The 8,788-nt window shown below is 38.7% G+C and overlaps 1 long non-coding RNA gene across 1 annotated transcript; it reads left to right on the forward strand.

Moving 5' to 3' along the window:
- Positions 1-843: 843 nt before the first annotated feature.
- Positions 844-6,821, forward strand: LOC121673287. The gene is made up of 2 exons (XR_006019171.1): positions 844-1,249; positions 6,638-6,821. It is a non-coding gene; the product is annotated as an uncharacterized LOC121673287 (long non-coding RNA).
- The last annotated feature ends 1,967 nt before the right edge of the window (positions 6,822-8,788 follow it).

An 8,788-nucleotide genomic window follows, 5' to 3' on the forward strand; every position in this document is an offset into this window, starting at 1 on the left:
ACAAGAAGGGCCCGATTTTTTTCTGATAGTGAATGCTGGGCAGTACTGCTTTCAACAAAGAGGTGCTCATGTCCACCTGCTTTCTGCTTCTCCAGCAGCCTTGTTGAAAGTTTAGGAAAGCAAGCAGGCCCAGATAGGTATATAGTGGGTCTTTTCAGGCTTCAGTTAAATTTGCTTCTCTTGTTCTCTAACAGTGAGCATGTGAATTGAAGAGTATTTCATATCCACAGTTGTCTTGCACAGCACTCTCAGCTCTCTGCTGTGTGCCTGTTCATTGTGAATTACCCTCACACTGCAAGGATGATTTTAAAAAAAAAACAACAACTAGTGCTCCTGATTTTAAGTAATGACATTCAAGTTATCCACAGGAAGAATTCTGGAAAGGCACATGTCCACACAGATGCAACACTGGCATTGCACATAAGTCCTAACAAGTGTCCTTGGTATGTGATACAGTAAAGCAGCATTGGCAGGGAGAGGGGAGCTCACATACATGTGACATAAAGCATACATAAAACACAGTACAGAGCACACAGACATTGGTACGTGAACATTGTGCCTGAGAGTGTATGAGATGAACGTTTAATTAAAGGAACTGGCCCTGACTGGATGTTAGTAACAGTAACAAGGTTATGAAGTACCCCAACAAACTGCAGCTCAGGGTCTCTAAAATGTGCTTTAAAAAAAAACCATCTTAACTCTAGGCAACTACAAATAGGCTGAGGTAACTAAAGATTGAGCTCTCTTGGGCAATGTATGACTTCACCTCGAAATCATCTTAACCATTAGTGGAAACCAAAATGGATTGGACTGTCTTGTTCAGTAGTACAGTTCGACGTCCACTGTTTGCAACTGTCAGTACTTGTTCACAGGTCTCTGGATATACTGGATGCCCTAGTTTCCTGGAATTTTAAAAATACAAAAATATACTTGTTTCATTTCACAGTGATGACTCCACAAGTTCAAAATGACCCTGAAATCCTGGCAAAGTTCTGCATATGTGTTACATTGATTTGAAGAAATCCAACTGCACTTTCATGAGTTATCTGTAAAAAATTAGCAAAATTCAGAGTACTGTTAATTAGAAAGGTGATTATTTCGAGTAGGCCTGTCGAATAATATATTTGTTTCCTTTTTCGCTTTTCTGCTTATTTTTTTCCCAGAAAACTGATATCAATTACAACAAACCTGCAGATTCACTATACAAGGAAACCTCCTTTTGTCAGCAGTAAACCCAGAAGTATACATGGTGAGTGCAAACATACTCTGTGTTTACTTATAATTGTGATACTTCAAATTAAATTAAAAAAAATAATAATTGTGTGCTATAATAGTTACAGCCACTGTGACTAGATAAAGTATGGTTTGAAAGTATTTTTTTTAATTAATATCTTAAGCAAATAATTATTAATGAACACCCTTAAGGCTTGTTGTGTTTGTATTTGCATGACTGGTACAAATCAAGAACAAAAATAATTATTCTTTTTAATGTAATTTCCCAAGGTGTCATGGAAAATGTCAACACTTAATACAAGTGGTTTTATTATTATGCAATATATCATATTTCTGATTTTAAAAAAATAATAACAAAAAAGCTTTGAGGGTAAAGAGGTTTTCAGTTAGACACAGTAAGCTGCTGGTTTGCTATCTTAATAGCTCCTCAGTACCACTAAATCCATAACAAAGTAGTTAATAGTAATTTGTGATGTCTAACAGACGCAAATATATAATAAATTTGCTGTCTATCTGAAAAATAGTATACTCATATGAAACAAACTACAGGCTTTCACATTAATTTTGTGAGATGAAAATGTCCATCTATATTTAACTGTAAATTTAAAAATAGAAATTTGAATATTGAATTGTTTGAGTGGTCATCTTCTGTCTGTTTAACCCAGAAATAGATAATGTCTGTGAACAAACAGCTGTAATACTTCAAAGGTTCAATGTATTACAAATAAAGAACTTTAAGAGCTGCAAAGTACTTTCTTCCTCCAAGGTAATAAAAGAGCTGGGGCCTAACTGTGGTTCTGTTTAAATCAATTAAATTAAACTATTTCTAGCAGCATAGAATGTAAATAAGTAGTGGCATATATATGCGAGTAAAGGGTCATTTTAACATCAGGAAATACTTTTTTTCATTACTTTGAAAAGTTTAACACGGTCTAGATTTCATTTTTCACTTACATTTGCACTGTCATAAATATGAAAAATGTTACCATTTTTAAACTGGGAGCTGAGTGCAGCAATTAAATGTGTGGACATTTGTGTAACAATTTTTTGACTTTGTTTCAGCTCTATCCGGATTTAGCAGGGAAAGCACTTGGTCCTGTGTGTACAGGGATAGTTTAACTCTCTTTTAGAGGTAGTGGGGGGGCAGTTAACACCGATGGACACAGTGGCTGCAGTTTGTGGCCACTACACACCTACCTGCTTCCTGTGTGTTTGTTTTCTGTGCTGTGGTCTATGAGTCAGCTGGCCATGTACAGTGGGAAAGCTGCAGTCCCTGCTCATTGTTGTGCTCCTCTCCTGCCCAAAGGTGAGGTACCTGTTGCTCAGGCTTTCTAGAGGAGTGTGCAGCCATAGAGACTTAGCCTCTCACATCTCATCATCAGTTTTTCCTTCCATTCTGGGCTGTTTGTGTCTGGTGCCCATTGAGTAAGTCATGCTGATGCTAGAATGATTTTTGCTTTTATATTTTCTTCATATATATTCGCAGCTCTGTAGACTATTGTTGTATAGTTATATAGCTCCTAGCTAGCTCCAATACTTTTCCCTACCTTTTCCCTACCCTGATAGCAGAAAGACAAAACACATTCCAGAGGCTCCAAGCCCCGGGAGGTCCAAGGCCCCCTATCTTATCTTGGCTCTTGCTGGGAGCCAAGGTTGAAACCAGCTCTTTGAGACACATTTTCATAAGCAAAGTTTAGTTCCTATCTAAAGGGGGGCTACAGAAGAGGTGGAACCAAAAGGGGGGAATTACTTTATCACCTGTGCTTCTAATTGGGGATTCTTGTAAATTATGCTAATTTGCTAAACTTATAAAACTGTATTCACCCTTTGCAGGGTGGGGATTTTTCCATATCTACCCCTTGGAGGCCTCCAATAAAGACCAGCCTTTATATTACCTCCTATACTAATATTGTCTCGAAAGTGTGTTGTTGTATTTCTATGTCTTTAAGGCATCAATGCTATGAAATGGACCATTGGATTTATCTGACATTAAATAAGAAAAATCTGCGTTTTAGAGGAAGAAAGGAACTAAGCATCTAAACTACAACCAAATATAATATAACAAATAAAATAATACTTAAAGCAAAAAAAAAGGCTCACATTTTCAGTAATGGAGCTGGTTTAGCATCAAGTGTCTTGAAGAGACATGTATGTGATCAGGCTGTTCTCATCACAAATCTTTTCAAACTGGGATAGCAATATGACTGTAATGATGCTGCTACTACAGAAATTATACAAATGTAACAATTGACATATAGTATAATGTGAAATAATGACCACATCACAAATCAAAATACATATGAAAATGTGACAGTGTAAGATACAAAAGAGCATAATTGAGGCAGGATTTTTTTTATTGGAGGAGTGAGAGGGATTCAAAGGCGTTTTCTGTTGAGGTAAGATCTCAGCAGATATCTGACACTTTTCTTGCTGTTACAAAAGTAAAGTTTGAGTATGAAAGAGAGAGCAAGCAGTTAGTAAGTTCTGTGTGTTAAGAGTCTTGGATATCAGTAATTTAATTCTCTGTTTACATTCTGATGTGCATACTTCTAAGAGCCCCATAGTAGCTGATAAGTTTTATGTAAGTCTTCAGAGAGACAAACCAAAGAAACATACCTAAGTTTATCTAGCCCTGTCTTTTTCACTAGAGCTATCTGCTCTAACTGGCAATGTTTAGGTCAGGCAATTTTCGAACTTTTCTTGGAGTTAACTGAGTTCCTTGGTGAAACAATCTCCCAGCTAGACCAAAAAAAAAAAAAAAAAAAAAAAAAAAAAAGCAAAAAGCTTAGCTACAGCTAAGTCTTTGCTGCATTCTTGCAGCTTTCAGAGCACAAATGAAAATCTGCATAGATAGAAAAGTACTGTTTGTTAAACCAGTCTAAAGCTGGCAAAGTTTATACCAGCCTCTGTGGCTAATGGTGCATGAGAGTGATTGTTTTGAAAATAACTTGTGTCAGTTTAAAATATTATTGCCTGTCTCCCAGAGGATACCACCCACATAGTGGAGTCAGCAGACTGAGAACACAGATAACTCTAAACTGCTTCAGGATAAAATCCAGTGTTTAAAGCACAAAATGCCAAGGGGGATGGGGGCAGCTTGAATTAAGCTTTTGGACTTTGCATTGAAACAGCTCAGAGGCAATTGTGTCTCATTCTGCCACCAGAGCTGGGGCAGGCATCTTTGGCAGGCACAAAGAGCTGGGGGCAGTAGGAAACAGCCACAGCTGTCTTCTCAGTGAGGGTGGCTGAGCTCTTTTACCTTTTTGGTACAGGTTCACAGCACCTGGGCAAGTGGTGAGGTTTTAACCTCTATGTCAAATAGCTAATAAAACATGCTGTGTGAGGAATTTGGGATTTAATTCTGAGTATTGTACATGATGTAACCAGACTTAAGGGGGAACAATAAGCTCATGTTTTCTGTCTCAGTCTGCTCTGAATTTTTGACCACACTGTGATTAACTCTTAAGTGGTGGGAATGATATGTCTAAAGAGAGAAGATTTCACTTTTCTGAACCCACCTATCCTGCATTTTTTCCCTTAGTAAGAAATGTATAAGACGTATAGTGGCATCCTTGATCCAGTAACGGCTGAAAGAGGTAGTATGCTTCAGCGACTTAAGCTGTTTCTCTTCCTGAGTTCCTTAAAATTCTTTTGCTCTCTGTTGATATTGATACTGTGATCAGACCAAAGCAGCCCTTATCATGCTTTCTTTTCAAACATAGGATTCACTGTTGTAGCATTGTATGTCTGGATACGTACTTCCTAATTTAAAGCTGTTTGTAAACCAGGCTGGAATGTTATCTTAGGCAAGCCAGTGTATAGCTCCTACACACAGCAACAGCCTACTTTTGTTTTTAGTACTCACTGCGCTATTGTATTTAAAGCTTTGGATTTTGGCTTGAAATCCAGGCCACCCAGAATTTAATAGCAAAACTTTCACCAAGTTCAGTTTGATCTGGATTTCAGCCTCAATGCCTAATGTTGCTAATGTGGGATGTGGTAAACTTGATCATCCAGTTTTTTATGGCCACAACAGATGTTCCTTCTTTTAGACCAATGGAAAGCTACTGAACTTCATCCACCTTCCAAAACAAAAATACAAGCATTTGTTTACAGTTTGATTCCAGGAATATGAATTGAATTAGCAGCTGTGAGGTTTGTTCTTGTTTATTTATGAACAAATATATGCGCAATTCTTGCTCTTCGCAAAGAAGTGTTGCCTGGATTCTATCTCCTCTATATAGTAACAGTATGTTAAACGGTCTAATACTCTTACTATAATTTGTTTAGCACAGTCAAAATATCACCATAGTACTTTTTACCTTGTTTTTTAAAAATGGACCAATATTTTTCCTCTGTCATAGAAAGCAACATATTATGGTTATATGTTTTTCATTTTGTAGACTTATAATTTAGATTGACTATAAATACAACATTCTTGCCATCAAGACCCAAGGCACAACCTACAGAAAATGAAGGTACTGAATGTAAATGTTTTCTTCCTCCTGAAGATATGCAATGAATTTTCAAATTGGCATAAAAGGTTAAAAGACTGGTGCCTTCTCCTAAATTAAAAGAAAAAACATGATAGTGTAATAACTGAAAAGTGAAGTTTTCTAATATAAGGAGAAAGAAAATGATTGCTAATTTGATAGGTACCATCCTGTCTCTGGGGTAAATATCCAGTGTTTTTTCCACACAAACAACACACACTGAAGGGAGACAGAAAAGGAACAAGAATAGGAGTGCAGAGGTTCTTCATTAAAGGAATGGAAGCCTCATTAACATGCATCTGTTGCTTATGAATAAAAGTACTTCACACCTTTTCCTTTGTCTTTCCTGAACTGGTCTGTGTTCAAGAGTCACAGCACTGTTTTTATTGTGCCAGATTAAAAATTCTTGTGCCCTTGCTTAGTCTTCCGCTTATGTGAAGATGTTTCTTTGCTTTGCTCACAACCAAGCCCCCCACTTTGCTTTAATATATGCTGCAGCTGTGTTTATTTTTACTTCTATGGGCTGTCCTCGACAGTGATGCTCCCAGCAGCTCTGTCAGGGTAGGATTTATCAGAGTGGCTGAGCTTGCTGAGCAGCTCATGCTTCCACACACCTAGTCTCACTACAGCTCTGTCCTGGCTCTTTGTGCATCTTTGCCCAATTTAACTCACTAAACCAGTAGGAAATTACCCAGTGTTTTGAATAAGCTATTTTTGTGCCATTTTAGTGAATTGCAGCAGCTGAGGTAAAGGTCCACCAAGTGCCAAAGGCAGCCTAGTGAGTGGCACAAATTCTTGGCTGGGTAAGGGAAAATCATGGTGGAACTGTGAACTTTTGGAAGCAGAGACCTATTGTGTGTCTTGTTAAACCATTTCCAGATGAAAAATATCCATTTTTCTTTTCTGAGCAGATTTTTACTGACTGAACTAGTTCATTGAAAACAACATGGTTGCTGGACCCACACAAGAGAAGCAGCAGCAGGAATACATTCCAGGAGGTATGGAGGTAAACTCTCCCGGACAGCAAGTCCCTCTCAAGGAACCACACTTGGAGGTTGAACACAGAGCGTGCAAATTATCTGGGATTGTGAAATGGAACATACCAAAATAACATATCCATTACTGTGTTAACTGATATTAACACTGAATATGATACATATTACCAGTTTTCAAACATGCAAATTGGAACTCTCAAGCTGGCGTAAACTCTGTGATGCTTAAATTTATAAAATTAATGGATATCTTGCTGCTGCATGCTTCACAAATCCTCACAGCAGACACAGAGGATTCCAAGTATATCCTAAAGGTTAATTTCAAGCAATTGAGACAGTGGTCACATTAGTAATTCAACCCTCTGATTATCTGAGATATCTCAGTTGGAAAAGAAAACCGCAAGCTGTGAGCAGATAACATAATCCCTAAAAGTAATTTAGCTGTTCCCCATGCATGCTAAATTTTCCTGGATGAGCCAGAGCTAACTTTGTCCCACTTTCAGATGCTGGCATTCCTGTGCATTCTCTACTCCTTCTTCAGTCCTCCAAAGAAGCAGACAGTTTGTTTGGAGGCAGCTGCCACAGTGCAATTTGCTCCGTGGCTAAGCCTTACCATTCCTGTTAGCTGTGGCTCTGAGGCTCGGCATCCTCAGCTGTAATGCCACACTACTGATCAGGTATGTAAAGCTATGGAGTGTCCCAGATGAATCTGTGCAAGTTCAACTGGACCTTGTGTTTTTATTGAAGAAATACAAAACTATACAGGGAACAGTAGTGCCTCAAGGAATCAGGTACTGGGGAAGAAAAAAATACACGAGTTTTTTTCCCCCTCCTCACTAAAAGTGGGAGTCAGCTTTTTCCATGAGTGCAAAAGTGATTGAGTTTGATGTATGCCTAGAGTGATTGTTCCTAAAGAATGTTGGCCTGGCACTATCCTCAGGAACATTCTGCCTGCTCCAAAGGGCTTCCAGCCCTAAAAATCCCTTGGCAAACATATCTGAATTACGTGATCCTTTGCTGAGTATATGCCCTCTCAGCTGTTGACAAGTATTTACTGCATGTATCCATAAGGATAGTTCAACATGTATCCATAGTTCAAAGTAAGTTCAGCACGTTTTGGGCTGGATGGCTTTATTCCACTTCGAAGAATTTGAGGGTGGAGGGAAAGAGCCGACCATAACCATAATTCTTGTCGTAGTATGTTGCAAGGGTAAAAATAGCTCATGACAAATGTAAGGCATGGGAGCCTGAGCTCTTCTTGGAGTCACTGCGAGTCCTGTAGGGTTTGGTCACTAAGTAAAGAACCTCCTCCATCTTCTGTGGAGAGGGGAAAGCTGCAGTTCAGCACACCCAAGCAGCTTTCCAGGTGACAGAAAAGTTGTGGAGAAAGAATACAGTAGGAAAAATGAATAAAATGGGAGTTTCTGGTAATTAAATGAACAAAGGAAAAAAACCCAGAATTTGTCATTTTGGTCCTGTTAACTTCAATTTTTGTCAGGTATGGGTTGGTTCAATAGGCAAGTTCCTTGCTATGTAGCTTGTATCTAAAAACTCCCAATCAGCTGGCTCCCACAGGCCTGGAGTGCAGAAATCCTGGAGAAATGTAAGAAATCCCAAAGAAATCCAGTCAGACAGGGTCCTCGTTGAAAAAAAAATAAAGATGTCAAAGAAGACAGGGTGTTTCCAAGCCCAGGAGAGCCACAGCAGACCTTTCACTTGAATGCAATCTCTGGGCCTTGTGATGGTAAGACATGTATGTAACAAGGCATGTGTTCCATCAGCATGTTGTCCAAATTAGGTTCTTTCACCCACTGTGCAAGAGGCCAATCCACACACAGAGTCAGGTATTTGATTTATTTACAGTTCTGCACTGGAAGGGGTGCTGGCTGGCAAATTGACCATCAAAACACTTCACTACTTATACATTTTAGCAAAGGCATTAATGTTCCTTGGCTACAAGTTACATAGTTCTCCTACTACTTAGTATTCTATTTTTTATTGGTCAAGTTTAAGTGAGTCCCTCTCTTCTTGCGCTAATAAGACCACACGCTCAGTCTTTTCCTTCCTTTG

This window comes from Corvus kubaryi, unplaced genomic scaffold (genome assembly GCF_017639235.1).
Source record: "Corvus kubaryi isolate FWS band 111438036 unplaced genomic scaffold, C.kubaryi_AGA036_p1.0 65328, whole genome shotgun sequence".
Lineage (NCBI taxonomy): Eukaryota > Metazoa > Chordata > Aves > Passeriformes > Corvidae > Corvus > Corvus kubaryi.